Raw genomic sequence first — 15,145 nt, 5'->3', positions numbered from 1 at the left:
TCGCTTCTGCCTGATCCTCTTGTACCTTGCCTCATCTCAGCAGCCAGAGAGGTTGAGTCGCTACTGGGTGGAACGACCTGGGGGTTACCTGCCGCAGCAAGACCATTCCGCTTTGCGGCTGGCTCTGGTGAAAACCAGTAACTTCTTAGACTCCGTTCCCCTGGTACGGCCCACGTCATCTCCTCTCTGGCACAGCGGATTCACCTCCAGCTTCTGCTAGCTCCTGCCAGTCCGGATCCTGACAATTACGTTCCGTGAGGGGTGTAGTTTCCAAAATGCAGTCACATGTGGTCCCACATGGGGCACTGTTCTGGCACCATGGGGGCTTTGTAAACCCATAAGGCCTTCAATTCCAGACACATTCTCTCTCCAAAAGCCCAATGTCGCTCCTTCTCTTCTGAGCATTGTAGTGCACCAGCAGAGTACTTTACGTCCACATATGGGGTATTTATATACTCAGAAGAAATGGTGTTACAAATTTTGGGGGGCTTTTTTTCCTATTATCCCTTAACACCAGCAATTTAGTGAAAAAATACAAATATTTCATTTTCACGCCCAACTTTAACGAAAATTCTTCAAACACCTGTGGGGTGTTAAGGCTCACTATACCCCTTGTTACGTTCTGTGAGGGGTGTCGTTTCCAAAATGGAGTCACATGTGGGTGTGTTTATGTCAGAACCACTGTAACGATCAGCCACCCCTGTGCAAATTACCTCAAATGTACATGGTGCTCTCACTCCTGAGCCTTGTTGTGCGCCCGCAGAGCAGTTTACGTCCACATATGGGGCATTTCCGTACTCAGGAGAAATTACGTTACAAATTTTGTTTTTGTTTTTACCTCTTGTGAAAATGAAAAGTATGGGGCAACACCAGCATGTTAGTGTAAAATTTTTTATTTTTTTACGATAACATGCTGGTGTAGACCTTAACTTTACCTTTTCTCAAGAAGTAAAAGGAGAAAAAGCCCCCCAAATTTGTTAGGCAATTTCTCCCGAATACGGAGATACCCCATATGTGACCCTAAACTGTTGCCATGATATACGACAGGGCTCCGAAGTGAGAGAGCTACATGCGCATTTGAGGCCTAAATTAGGGATTTGCATAGGGACGGACCCAGATGCAAGAATTACACTTACCAAAATTACCCTACAGCAGTGTTTCCCAAACAGGGTGCCTCCAGCTGTTGCAAAACTCCCAGCATGCCTGGACAGTCAATGGCTGTCCGGCAATATACAGTCATGGCCGTAAATGTTGGCACCCCTGAAATTTTTCAAGAAAATGAAGTATTTCACACAGAAAAGGATTGCAGTAACACGTTTTGTTATACACATGCTTATTCCCTTTGTGTGTATTGGAACTAAACCAAAAAAGGGAGGAAAAAGCTAATTGGACATAATGTCACACCAAACTCCAAAAATGGGCTGGACAAAATTGTTGGCACCCTTAACTTAATATTTGGTTGCACACCCTTTCGAAAAATAACTGAAATCAGTCGCTTCCTATAACCATCAATAAGCTTCTTACACCTCTCAGCCGGAATGTTGGACCACTCTTCCTTTGCAAACTGCTCCAGGTCTCTCTTATGGGAAGGGCGCCTTTTCCAAACAGCAATTTTAAGATCTCTCCACAAGTGGGATTGAGATTTGGACTCATTGCTGGACACTTTAGAACTCCCCAGCGCTTTGTTGCCATCCATTTCTGGGTGCTTTTTGACGTATGTTTGGGGTAATTGTCCTGCTGGAAGACCCAAGATCTCAGATGCAAACCCAGCTTTCTGACACTGGGCTGTACAGTGCGACCCAAAATCCATTGATAGTCCTCAGATTTCCTGATGCCTTGCATACATTCAAGGCACCCAGTGCCAGAGGCAGCAAAACAACCCCAAAACATCATTGAACCTCCCCCATATTTCACTGTAGGTACTGTGTTCTTTTCTTTGTAGGCCTCATTCCTTTTTTGGTAAACAGTAGAATGATGTGCTTTACCAAAAAGCTCTATCCTGGTTTCATCTGTCCACAAGACGTTTTCTCAGAAGGATTTTGGCTTACTCAAGTTCATTTTGGCAAAATATAGTCTTGCTTTTTTATGTCTCTGTGTCAGCAGTGGGGTCCTCCTGGGTCTCCTGCCATAGCTTTTCATTTCATTTAAATGTGGACAGATAGTTCGCACTGACACTGATGCTCTCTGAGCCTGCAGGACAGCTTGAATATCTTTGGAACTTGTTTGGGGCTGCTTATCCACCATCCGGACTATCCTGCATTGACACATTATATGCTTTTATATGCTTTCAGGTGTGATTTTTATATTGCCCACACCTGTTGCTTGCCCCAGGTGAGTTTAAAGGAGCATCACATGCTTGAAACAATGTTATTTTTCCACAATTTTGAAAGGGTGCCAATAATTTTGTCCAGACTATTTTTGGAGTTTGATGTGACATTAAGCGCAATTAGCTTTTTTTTCCTCCCTTTTTTGGTTTAGTTCCAATACACACAAAGGGAATAAACATGGGTATAGCAAAACATGTGTTACTGCAATCCTTTTCTGTGAGAAATACTTCATTTACTTGAAACATTTCAGGGGTGCCAACATTTACGGCCATGATTGTAGTTGTTGTTTTGCAACAGCTGGAGGCTCCATTTTGGAAACAGTGCCGTATGAGACATTTTACATTTTTATTGGGGTTGAGGGGGGGAGGTAACTGTGTAGGGGTGTGTGTATATGTATTGTTTTACCCTTTATTTTGTGTAGGTGTAGTGTAGTGTTTTTCGGGTAAATTCACACCGGCGGGGGTTTACAGCGAGTTTCCCTCTGGGAGTTTGAGCTGCAGCAGAAAATTTGCCACAGCTCAAACTTGCAGCGAGAAACTCACTATAAACCCCCGCCCATGTGAATGTGCCCTGTACATTCACTCGGAGGGGGGGGGCAAACCTCCAGCTGTCACAAAACTACAACTCCCAGCATGCCCTTTGGCTGTCCATGCATCCTGGGGAGGCACACTGGTTGTAAAACACTGAAGAGTTTGTTACTTAACTCAGTGTTTCACAACCAGTGTGCCTCCAGCTGTTGCAAAACTACAACTCCCAGGATGTACGGTCTATCAGCTGAAGGCACACTGGTTGCGAAACAGTGAGTTAGGTAACAAACTCTTAGTGTTTTGCAACCAGTATGCCTCCAACTGTTGCAAAAACTACAACTCTCAGCATGCAGTGACAGCCGAACAGAATGCTGGGACTTGCAGTTATGCAACATCTGGAGGCACACTGGTTGCCAAACACTGAGAGTTTGTTACTTAACTCAGTGTTTCCCAACCCGTGTGCCTCCAGCTGTTGCAAAACTATAACTCCCGGCATGCAAGGTCTGTCTGTGCATGCTGGCAGAGGAGTATGGAAGAGGAGGGGACAAAGGGGTCTGGGGGGAGAAACAGAAGAGTTTATAGGAGAAGGGGACAGAGGGGTCTGGGACACACACAGAGGAATGTAAAGTAGAAGGGTACTGAGTGTAGACAAGCCCTTAGGGGTCTGAAGGAGAAGGGGAAAGATGGGTCTGGGGGGACTTAGGGGTCTGGAGGAGGAAGGTACAGGGGTGAGATTTTGCTAAATAGAAGAAACAGTGTGAGGCAGTATTCTTTTCTGTGGGCAAGGTGTCTGGCAAGGTCATATTCAGGGGACGCAGTGAGTTGAAGGGTTCTATTCAGGGGGCACAGAGTCATGATCATTATCTTCATAAAGAGAATGAGGATCTGCTGATGAAGTGAGGAGTCAATGATGTCCAGGTGTCAAACTCTGCATAGGAAGATGTATCTGGAAGAAGTACTGGCATCTGGGCCAGATTAAGAAGAAAAGAAAAGGAAAAAGGTCACATGTGTGGCATCAGTGTGTATTGCGCCTGATGAACACATTACTGCTGTACTCACTTACAGTTCTGCAGTGATGATGGGTGCAACTGTACCCCAATCTTCTCCTCTCCAGCTGTTATAAAACTACAACTTCCATCATGCTTGAAGCTCTCTATACATGATGGGAGTTGTAGCTTTGCAACAGCTGGAGAGCCAACATAAAACACATTTAAAAATGGTCTGTATAGTCTAATATGCCTGGGCCTATTTTTGGTCCTAGTACGGCCTTGCCCTTATTTCTGTCCACCATTCTACACCTGCTCTTTGCTCTTTCAATGATCTAAAACTTACATCTTCTATTATAGGGATGGGTTCAGAATTTCCACGGCAGAAACATCTCGTGCAAAAATTCATAGGTGTGGACAGCACAGCAGAATCCCATTGAATTCAATGGGACTCTGCTGCTGTGGAATATCCGTGCAGAATTCCAATGCGGAATTCCTAGCGAAAATTCCAAAACGGGAACATAGCCTCAAGTACTCTCCGCTTTATGTCTCAACCCCTTTCCTCATAGACTGTAAGCTCTTGCGAGCAGAGCTCTCCCTTCTCTTGGATATTAGGTGTGTAATATTGTAATGTCTGATATTTGTCTTTATTTGTATCCTCAAAATTGTAAAGTGCTGCGGAATCTGTTGGTGCTATAGATAAATATTATTATTTCAGATTGACATTGAATATGCAAATTAAATGAAACAAGAAAAATATATGTGTTATGAAATACTGCAAATTTTAAATGTCCTATTGAAATCAGTGGGGAAATTCCACAAAACTGCAATTCCACAGAAGTTGGATTGGATTTTTACACTGTAGATTCATTTCTACACCGATTTTGCAGAGATTGTTTCCGCAGATTTTATTTCAATCTTATTCACTTCTCTGCTACTGAGGATTTTATTCACAGCAATTTCAAGCAGAAAATCTGCAGCAAACATGTTCTATGTGGCCATACACTTGCTGTGTTTACCTACCTGCAGTTTACTGCCACCCTGAGGAGGAACCGTAGCAAATTCACAACAGTACCCCTATACAGGAGTGCCCCATTAGCCATATATTAAACATATGTGCTCCGCAGATATCACTTTGTAGGGCATGAACTCTTTACTCCAGAATTTTTGGGCAAATATATTCCCTCCTGTCTCAGATGGTGAATCAATGGGTTAAGTTACCACATATATGTCTTGGCCGTGGTAACAGGATAACTTCATCCATTATAAATAAATGATAAATGCACTTCAAATCTGAACAGTATAAACCCTACTCTAGGCCATACACAGAATGTTAATACTAACACAATGACAACATGCCATCTCTACTAAATGGCGCACCCTACACTGTACTTGTATGTAAAACATGTAAAGGAGCACTGCTTGTAATTTATCAAAGCACCATAATAAAGATAGCACAATAACACTGTGACCTTGCCACAATCCCAATGTCACCATTTGCTGAGGAACATAGGATGAGTCTTAAGCCTTCTACTGGAGTACAACACTGCCCCCTTGTGTTGATTTCAGAATATTATGCTTTGTTATTTATAAACTGTACTGCATAGAACTGCATTTATTAAGCAAGTGCATAGTATAGTATAGGTAGAAAAGGATCCCTGCAAGGCTGCGTTATTGTATGCATTGTCCTGAATAAAGAAATTTCTTTGCAAAAGACTTTGGTGTGCCGGGATCATTTTCTACCTATACTGGATACCCTATCCCTGGCACCCACAAGGATCTACAGTGCCGACCTGAATATTTTGTGGAGTGCATAGTATAGAACTGCACCCAATGATTGGAGTCATTATTTTCATTGGTTAGTACCCAGACCCACATTGGTACCAAGAATGGGAGAAATATTCAGCCTCTATCAGGCCGGAATACCACACAGAACTGCATTGTTATCAAAAACAATGGCACAGGTCTCTTTGGTCACCTGATATTTCATAGTGTGCGCATACCCCTTATTATAATCATGGGACATGACTCTAAGTCAGGCAGTCATGGTTGGGGCAGGGTGATTATGGTGACAGGTTTCAGCTCACTCAGGGATGAAGTTGATGCTTGTTGTATGTAAGTGTCTTTTCTGGCTGATTTGAGTGGCTGCAGGGCAGATTTTAGATAACAGGAGACTCATCCTACCTGCATAGAATACTATACCTCCTAACAGGAACTGTCTACTTGACATGAGCAGAATACATTTCTGTTATACAGTATACACAGTAGGGATCGACCGATATCGATTTTTTAGAGCCGATACCGATAATTTGTCACCTTTCCGGCCGATAGCCAATAACTTATACCGATATTCCGGTATAAGTTATCGGCTATTTCAACTCCCCCCCCCGGCGCGGCAGAAGCCGTTGCAGATCAATGATTTAAAGCGGGCGCTTTTGCAGGGACAGAGACCGCCGCCGCCGCCCGCTTCTCTCCCCCTGCCTATCCTGGGGTCCTGAATCTAACCACCACAGTTGCCCCATCGCTTCCCCCCACCCTCCTCCGCTGCCCACATACCGCCGCCACCCCATCGCCTCCCCCCATCCCCGGTGTTATAATGACCTGTTCCTGGGGTCCGCGATCCTTCAGGCTCAGTCGGCGTCCTGCGCTGTCACTGTGCGCATTGACGGTGACGTCGCGTTGGGGACATCACTCGTCATTACGCAGCGCAGGAGCCAGAAGGATCGCGGACCCCGGGAACAGGTAATTATAACACCGGGGATGGGGGGAGGCGATGGGGCGGCGGCCGTATGTGGGCAGAGGATGGGGGGGCGGCGGCAGTATGTGGGCAGAGGATGGGGGGGCGGCGGCAGTATGTGGGCAGAGGATGGGGGGAGGTGGCGGTATGTGGGCAGAGGATGGGGAGGAGGCAATGGGGCAGCGGCATGTGGCCAGAGGATAGGGGGAGGCAATGGGGCAGTGGCGGCGGTATGTGGGCAGAGGATGAGGAAAGGCAATGGGGCAGCAGCGGCAACGGTCGTCTCTGGCCGGGGGGCATTATCGGCATATCGGCAAGTTAATTGCCAATACCAATAATGTCCAAAATCGTGATTATCGGCCAAACCGATAATCGGTCGATCCCTAATACACAGAACATTATAACCCCCAACATGACTCATCCACTGGACCAAGAATAACCTACCTGCTGTATATGACCATAATACAGTTCTTTTATTCCCTATGTACAACACATATGCAGCATACTACAAATCCCAAGCACTGGATATGACCAGGCTACAAGTACAGTGAAACTTATTCGAGACAACCACCCAAATGTAAGAAAATGTATAGAGAATGCAGGTTAATTTATCTACCATGGTTCATCCTGCCATTCAGTTTAACTGATTCATGGGGGAGATTTGTCCAAAACTGTGTAGGAAAAAAGTAATGCAGTTATCCATAGTAACCAATCAGTTTACTTTTTTCCTTTTTAGTGGCCTTTTTAGAGGCCTTCTTAGTTCCCATTATGGCTCCCCATTTCAGTCTTTATACTCAGTATGTCCTTGCATTACAGTACTATTCCTCAGCATGGCTCTTTTTCCTGTTCTCCAGCATGGCTACCCATCTCTTTACTGGCCCCTGCATGGCTTTCCATCTCATTTTAGCTCCCGGTTTGGCTCCCCATCTCATCCCTTGACCCTAGCATGTCTCTCTGCTTTCCTGATCCCCAGCATGGCTTGCTATCTCATCCCTTGTCCACCGCATGGCTCTTCTCTCATTTCCTATCTCCAACACGACCCCTCTCTCATTTTTAGCCCCATGTGTAGCTCTATCTCTCATTCCTGGCCCAAGTATGGCTCCCTTTCTCATCCCTAAATCCCAGCATAGTTTCCTCACTTATTCCTGTTTTCCACCATGGTTCCTCCTCATTTCTGGCCCCCAGCATGGATCCCCCTTATTGTTAGTTCCCAATGTGCCTTTTTTTCTCCTGTTTGTTGATGCTGCACAGTGCAGATCTGCTTTCAGATGGTTTAAGTACATTTAATTACACTATGTGGTCTTTTCAACTTTTCAAGGGGGTTCCAACTAAACAATTTGCAAATAAAATAGATCTTTGTTAAAATAAAGAGATGCTCTGGTTATAGAGGCGCACTTTCCATAGACTATAATGGGAGGAAAATTGATCACAGGAAAAAGTGATTAAGATTAGTGGTTCCCTACCTGGTGTACCTCTAGGGGTACTTTCAAGCAATTCTCCTGGTTGGTATACAAAAAAAAAACTGTAATGGCGGCCGCAGCCACTGGTCACTGCTTCTAAAGTGTCTGCAGCCCATGCTGCCTGATCTTAAAGTGGCAGAAGGCACTATGGTCACTTTAAAAGAAGTGCTGGTACTAGCTGATGTCACTGCCCTAAGGAGCAGAGCAGGAGGACAGCTGAGGAGAAGTGCGGGCACCGGACTCTTGTCAGTAGTAACTACTGCTCCTCCAGACTGGGGATCTACTGCTATAATAGTAGGTCCTTAGACTGCAGGAGCAGTAGAGCACCAAAGGGCAGTATTGAGACGATTTTTTTTAAATCAACTGGTGCCAAAAAGTTAAACAGATTTGTAAATTACTTCTATTTAAAAAATCTTAATTCTTCCAGTACTTATCAGCTGCTGTATACTACATAGGAAGTTCTTTTCTTTTTTAATGTATTTTCTGTCTGACCACAGTGCTCTCTACTGACACCTCTGTCCATGTTAGGAACTGTCCAGACCTGAAGCAAATCCCCATAGCAAACCTATCCTGCTCTGGACAGTTCCTGACATGGATAGAGGTGTCAGCAGAGAGCATTGTGGTCAGACAGAAAATAACTATACAACTTTGTCTGTAGTATACAGCAGCTGATAAGTACTGGAAGGATTAGGATTTTTAAATAGAAGTAATTTACAAATCTGTTTAACTTTCTGGCACAAGTTGATTTAAAAAAATTGCTGGAGTACCACTTTAACATTGTAAGGGACATTTATCATTGTTGGCTTTGGTAAGTGAGTTCTGAAGTCTTTTTTTTTTGGCTTTAGTTTTGCTTATGTGCTACTTATTTATCATACTATCATAGGGGGTTGATTAATTTGGAGAACATAAGAAAAACACAAAAGTTGCAGGCGAGAGTTTTTGTGAGATATTTTAAAAGTGCCAACAAAAGGCAGTTTTGTAATCCAGGTCAGACATGGAGTTGACCTGCGACTTTTTGAAGGGGTTTGCAACTTTGTTTGCATAGGTGACATTTGCACATCACAAATTTGCGCCTGGAAAGTGAAAACTGAAAGTTGCTTAGGTAGGGCTGTTTGCAACTTTATGCTTAGCCACAAAAGTCACACAAAAAAAGTCCCTAGGTGCACGTGCAACTTTGTGTGTGCCCGGAGTAAGAAATTGGAATTTTGACTGCAGAAATTCTGCGTTTCAGATTCTGCAAAAAGAATGAAGGTCAATTCTTTTTTGCAAAATTCCACAGTAGAGTCCCATTAAAGGGGTACTCCGGTGAAAACCTTTTTTCTTTTAAATCAACTGGTGGCAGAAAGTTAAACATATTTGTAAATTACTTCTATTAAAAAAAAAGGGCAGCATGGTGACTCAGTGGTTAGCACTGCTGCCTTACAGTGCTGGGGACTTGGGTTCAAATCCCACTAAGGACAATAATAATTAAAGCATTATTATTATTATAATAACGTCAGCAGAGAGAACTGTGGTCGTGATGTCATCAGAGAGCATTCCAAAAAGAAAAGAATTTCCTCTGTAGTATTCAGCAGCTAATAAGTACAGGAAGGATTAAGATTTTTTTTATAGAAGTAATTTACAAATATGTTTAACTTTCTGCCACTAGTTGATTTAAAAGAAAAAAAGTTTTCACCGGAGTACCCCTTTAAAGTCAATGGAACTGTTAATCCTAGAACTGAGCGCAAGCACTATGTGTTAAGTGCAATAAATTCCGCCTAAATTCCGCACAAATTCTGTAAACATTCACCGCGGAATCCACAAAACAATCTGCTGCCAGCTTGGCAAAATGGAATATGAGCGGAAGCATGAAATTTCTACCGAGTGAACATACCCTTCTCAGACGGCAGCGGAGGAACAAAGTTAGATACCGGGATACCGAGGGAGAGGTGATAGGTGGGTCCTCTGTATTGTTTTATTTGCAGGCAGCCTGGGCATTATGGAAAAAAATGTTGTACGTGAGACTTCTTTAATAATTCTGTGCTTTTATTGCGCTCCAATCTCATCTTGTCAGGAAAAATAGTCTCATTGACTTCAATGGGCTTTTACCCACAAATTGTGCCAGAAGAATGAACATCTTTAACATTCTAGCAATTACAATTCAGCGCTGGGATTTGATCTGCGAAGATTTCTGAGTGGGAATAGAGCGGCAAAAAGACAATTAGGCTACGTCCACAAGGCAGAACACACGCACGGAAACTCTCTGCGCAGACATTCTGCAGACTGCGGCATGACATGCAGGCACTAGGACCACACAGGAATATGTTGTCTCATAGACAGCAATGGATTCTGTGCAGACTCAGTAGAAAGAATAGTCAAGTTCATTCTCTCTATGGACAGCGGAATCAAAATATCTGTGCCAGAAACATCTTGTGCAGAAAATTCTGCCGAGTGCACAGTACAGCAGAATCCCATTGAATTCAGTGGGACTCGGAATTCTGCCACGTAAAGTAGCCTTAAAGTTAAAAAAAACTGTAGATGAATACTGGCGCAGACAGAGTTACACCAATTCATTTCTTGTCAATCCCTTAGTGTAAACATTCCCTTATAGGGTCAATTATGGAGTGTACTAAAATGTCAATTTTAAGAGGAAGCAGCAGTAAAAAGAGTGGATTGGTGGTACGTCTTGACCATGTGAAAACACACCCACAGGCAAGATTTACACCTTGTGATCACATTGAGGAAGACTGTTAGCCTTCAAGTACTTTCCCTCTGATGATTGGGAAGCAGACCCATTCCAGCTGAGGCCGAAATGGCCTGCTCCTGAGGCCTCCACCAACGTACCCAAGGAGGAGGAGTCTCTACAGCAGCAGCCACTTCCTTCTGGCTTCAACAAAGTACCCTGGCCTACTCCCGTCCAGGAGGTTTGGCCTCGACCGCAGGTACCAACCAAAGTACCTGGGCCTACTCCCGACAAGGAGATTTGGTCTGCCCCTCAGGTACCAACAAAAGTGCTGCGGCCCACTCCCGATGAGGAGGTGGGGCCGAATCAACCAGCACCAACTGTTAACCTCAATCCTTCAGTGTCACACTCTACCCTTACTGTGGTGTGGGAGAGCCACATTAACTCTTTGCCTGCTCGTGATCCTGAGAGGGGTAGAGGCACTAGGCGAGGAGCAGGACATCGCCGGAGTTGCATCTGAACTGTGACACTCATACTGCTTTAAAGTTTTTTTTTGTTGTTGTCTTCACAGACTTTTCTGCAACCGTTCAAGAAGTGTGCCTAGCAGGACTATGCTAAGACTGTTCAAGTTGTAACGTAACTGTCACGATGCCGGCTGGCAGGTAGTGGATCCTCTGTGCCAGAGAGGGATTGGCGTGGACCGTGCTAGTGGATCGGTTCTAAGTCACTACTGGTTTTCACCAGAGCCCGCCGCAAAGCGGGATGGTCTTGCTGCGGCGGTAATGACCAGGTCGTATCCACTAGCAACGGCTCAACCTCTCTGACTGCTGAAGATAGGCGCGGTACAAGGGAGTAGACAGAAGCAAGGTCGGACGTAGCAGAAGGTCGGGGCAGGCAGCAAGGATCGTAGTCGGGGGCAACGGCAGGAGGTCTGGAACACAGGCTAGGAACACACAAGGAAACGCTTTCACTGGCACAATGGCAACAAGATCCGGCGAGGGAGTGAAGGGGAAGTGAGGTATAAATAGGGAGTGCACAGGTGAACACACTAATAGGAACCACTGCGCCAATCAGCGGCGCAGTGGCCCTTTAAATCGCAGAGACCCGGCGCGCGCGCGCCCTAGGGAGCGGGGCCGCGCGCGCCGGGACAGGACAGACGGAGAGCGAGTCAGGTACGGGAGCCGGGATGCGCATCGCGAGCGGGCGCTACCCGCATCGCGAATCGCATCCTGGCTGGAGACGGTATCGCAGCGCACCGGGTCAGTGGAGCTGCCCGGAGCGCTGCGGTAGCGAGAGAGAAGCGAGCGCTCCGGGGAGGAGCGGGGACCCGGAGCGCTCAGCGTAACAGTACCCCCCCCCTTGGGTCTCCCCCTCTTCTTAGAGCCTGAGAACCTGAGGAGCAGACTTTTGTCTAGGATGTTGTCCTCAGGTTCCCAGGATCTCTCTTCAGGTCCACAGCCCTCCCAATCCACCAAAAAGAACCTTTTTCCTCTGACCGTCTTGGAGGCCAGTATCTCTTTCACTGAGAAGACGTCAGAAGAACCGGAGACAGGAGTGGGAGAAACTAATTTGGGAGAGAAACGGTTGATGATGAGTGGTTTAAGAAGAGAGACATGAAAGGCATTAGGAATACGGAGAGAAGGAGGAAGAAGAAGTTTGTACGAGACGGGATTAATTTGGCACAAGACTTTGAAAGGACCAAGATAGCGTGGACCCAGTTTGTAACTGGGGACACGAAAGCGGACATATTTAGCGGAGAGCCATACCTTGTCTCCGGGAGCAAAAATGGGGGGAGCTCTTCTTTTCTTATCGGCAAACTTTTTCATGCGAGATGAAGCCTGTAAAAGAGAATCTTGGGTCTCTTTCCATATGGTGGAAAGATCACGAGTCACTTCATCTACAGCGGGCAAACCAGAGGGCAAGGGAGTAGGGAGGGGGGGAAGAGGGTGACGGCCGTACACCACGAAAAATGGGGATTTGGAGGAAGATTCAGAGACTCTAAAGTTATACGAGAATTCGGCCCATGGTAGAAGATCTGCCCAATCATCCTGGCGGGAGGAAACAAAATGTCGTAAATAATCACCCAAGACCTGGTAAATTCTTTCTACTTGTCCATTGGATTGAGGATGATATGCAGAAGAAAAGTTTAATTTAATCTTGAGTTGTTTACAGAGAGCCCTCCAGAATTTTGACACGAATTGGACGCCTCTATCCGAGACTATCTGTGTGGGCAACCCGTGAAGACGAAAAATGTGTACAAAAAATTGTTTAGCCAACTGAGGCGCTGAAGGAAGACCAGGAAGAGGGATGAAATGTGCCATCTTGGAGAATCGATCAACGACCACCCAAACAACAGTGTTGCCACGGGATGGGGGTAGGTCTGTAATAAAATCCATACCAATCAGAGACCAAGGCTGTTCAGGGACAGGCAGAGGATGAAGAAAACCAGCGGGCTTCTGGCGAGGAGTCTTATCCCGGGCACAGACAGTGCAGGCTCGCACAAAGTCCACGACATCCGTCTCCAGAGTCGGCCACCAATAGAAGCGAGAGATGAGTTGCACAGATTTCTTGATGCCTGCATGACCTGCGAGATGGGAGGAGTGACCCCATTTGAGGATTCCGAGGCGTTGGCGTGGAGAGACGAAGGTCTTTCCTGGAGGAGTTTGCCTGATGGAGGCTGGAGAAGTGGAAATCAGGCAGTCAGGAGGAATGATGTGTTGCGGAGAGAGTTCAACTTCCGAGGCATCCGAGGAACGAGAGAGAGCATCGGCCCTAATGTTCTTATCGGCAGGCCGAAAGTGAATTTCAAAGTTAAATCGGGCAAAGAACAGAGACCACCTGGCCTGGCGAGGATTCAGCCGTTGGGCAGACTGGAGATAGGAGAGGTTCTTGTGATCGGTGTAAATAATAACTGGAAATCTTGATCCCTCCAGCAGATGCCTCCATTCCTCAAGTGCTAATTTAATGGCTAGAAGCTCTCGATCCCCGATGGAGTAGTTCCTCTCCGCCGGAGAGAAGGTCCTAGAAAAAAAACCACAAGTAACAGCATGCCCGGAAGAATTTTTTTGTAGAAGGACCGCTCCAGCTCCTACAGAGGAGGCATCAACCTCCAATAGGAAGGGTTTAGATGGGTCAGGTCTGGAGAGCACGGGAGCCGAAGAAAAGGCAGACTTGAGCCGTTTAAAGGCGTCTTCCGCTTGAGGAGGCCAAGACTTGGGATTGGCATTTTTTTTGGTTAAAGCCACGATAGGGGCCACAACGGTAGAAAAATGTGGAATAAATTGCCTGTAATAATTAGCGAACCCCAAAAAACGTTGGATAGCACGGAGTCCGGAGGGGCGTGGCCAATCTAAGACGGCAGAGAGTTTGTCTGGATCCATTTGTAGTCCCTGGCCAGAGACCAAGTATCCTAGGAAAGGAAGAGATTGGCATTCAAACAGACATTTCTCTATCTTGGCATAAAGTTGATTGTCACGAAGTCTCTGAAGAACCATACGGACATGCTGGCGGTGTTCTTCTAGATTGGCAGAAAAAATCAGGATATCGTCCAGATATACAACAACACAGGAGTATAAGAGATCACGAAAAATTTCATTAACAAAGTCTTGGAAGACGGCAGGGGCGTTGCACAGGCCAAAGGGCATGACCAGATACTCAAAGTGTCCATCTCTAGTGTTAAATGCCGTTTTCCATTCATCCCCCTCTCTGATGCGGATGAGATTATAAGCACCTCTTAAGTCCAGTTTGGTAAAGATGTGGGCACCTTGGAGGCGATCAAAGAGTTCAGAGATGAGGGGTAGGGGGTAGCGGTTCTTTACCGTGATTTTATTAAGACCGCGGTAGTCAATGCAAGGACGTAGAGAGCCATCTTTTTTGGACACAAAGAAAAATCCGGCTCCGGCAGGAGAGGAGGATTTACGGATAAAGCCTTTTTTTAAATTTTCCTGGATGTACTCCGACATAGCAAGAGTCTCTGGGGCGGACAGAGGATAGATTCTGCCCCGGGGTGGAGTAGTGCCCGGGAGGAGGTCAATAGGACAATCATAAGGCCTGTGAGGAGGTAGAGTCTCAGCTTGTTTTTTGCAAAAAACATCCGCAAAGTCCATATAGGCCTTAGGGAGACCGGTTACAGGGGGAACCACAGAGTCACGGCAAGGGGTACTGGGAACCGGTTTTAGGCAGTCCTTGAAACAAGAGGGCCCCCAACTCTTGATCTCCCCAGAGGACCAATCCAGGGTTGGGGAATGGAGTTGAAGCCAGGGTAGTCCAAGGAGGATTTCGGAAGTGCAATTGGGGAGGACCAAAAATTCAATCTTCTCGTGATGAGGTCCGATGCACATTAGAAGGGGCTCCGTGCGGAAACGTATGGTACAGTCCAATCTTTCATTGTTTACACAATTGATGTAGAGGGGTCTGGCGAGACTGGTCACTGGGATGTTGAACCTG

This window comes from Hyla sarda, chromosome 12 (assembly GCF_029499605.1).
Source record: "Hyla sarda isolate aHylSar1 chromosome 12, aHylSar1.hap1, whole genome shotgun sequence".
NCBI classification, from domain to species: Eukaryota; Metazoa; Chordata; class Amphibia; order Anura; family Hylidae; genus Hyla; species Hyla sarda.
Note: the sequence above shows the minus strand (reverse complement) of the source record.